The sequence below is a fragment of the Buceros rhinoceros genome, unplaced genomic scaffold (assembly GCF_000710305.1).
Source record: "Buceros rhinoceros silvestris isolate BGI_N320 unplaced genomic scaffold, ASM71030v1 scaffold29639, whole genome shotgun sequence".
NCBI lineage: Eukaryota > Metazoa > Chordata > Aves > Bucerotiformes > Bucerotidae > Buceros > Buceros rhinoceros.
The window spans coordinates 280-1,419 of NW_010430228.1; positions in this window are offsets into that span (position 1 = coordinate 280).

Below are 1,140 nucleotides of genomic sequence, written 5' to 3' on the forward strand. Positions count from 1 at the left end.
TCCATCCGCATTCATAAAAACCTTTTCTTTGGGGTTTTGGGAACGTGAGCGTGTTCTAGGTTGTGCTCTGGAGGCAGGAGCGGAGGGTAGCGGGGCTGTGGCCAAGGAAAGGTTAATGACAGCCGCGAACGGAGCTGTCTGCAGGCTCTGCAAACCCAAAGGGGAAAAAAAGGGGGGTTTCTGGTAGGTCTGGAGAGAAGATTTGCTCTTCAACGTGACAGCGCTTGCGTCAGTGGGACTCAGTGGAGGTGGGGCTGGTACCTGGGGCAGGGAGGACGCACCCCGGCGAGTCCTTGTCGGTTATTCGTGAGGCTACTGCTTCTTTGGGGCTTAAACGCAGCCTTCTGGGTTCGTTCCCTTCCGCAGCATGAAGGAAACACGAGTGGTGGCTCCAGGCTTGGCAGACGTGTGCGTGAAGCCCGGGGTGGTGAGCTCCAGCCTGGGTGGAGGGACAGGAGGGGCCTGTCCCACCCCCGTATCGTGGTTTGTGCGAATGAAGCGGTGCCCTGGGCAGGGAGGGCTCTTCTGTGTCGCTGGAACAGAAGGTGCTCTGCAAAATCCCTTCGTCTGGGCTCGTTGTCCTCGTTTTATCGGCGTGGGAGACATCCCTGACCGATTTGGGGGTTGGTTTTTCTTTTCTTCGAAGCAGTTCCTCTGTGGAAATAAACAACAATTTGGGTTTTCAGAGGAAGGGCTGCGTGCGGCTTTCAGAAAAAAACCCTCCCCAACCCCTTCGGAAGGGCCGCTCTGTGCCGGAGAACACCCCAGGCTGTCACGATGAAGAGACGGTTCTTTAAAAGCATTAATTAAAGTTTCAGTTTGGGGACAAAAGCACCTGGATTCGTGTTCCTGCTCACGTGAAGCGTGGGCTCCTCCGCGGCTGGTCTCCAGGATGGCGGAGGCGCTGGCAGGCGCTTCCTCAGGGAACGGCTAAGCTGGCTCCCAGGTCAGCTGAAAGATCTACGTGTCGCACACCTCTGCGTCGGGAGCGTGTCGGGCTGCTGCGTTCGGTCTGTTCCCAGTTGAACCCATCATCCCCGGTCCTGTCCCACAGCCCCTGCTGAGCAGCCCCTCCCCAGCGTTCTGACCACCCCTTGCACTGTGGTAGGGAACCTGCACGCTCCTGCCTGCTCCATCACA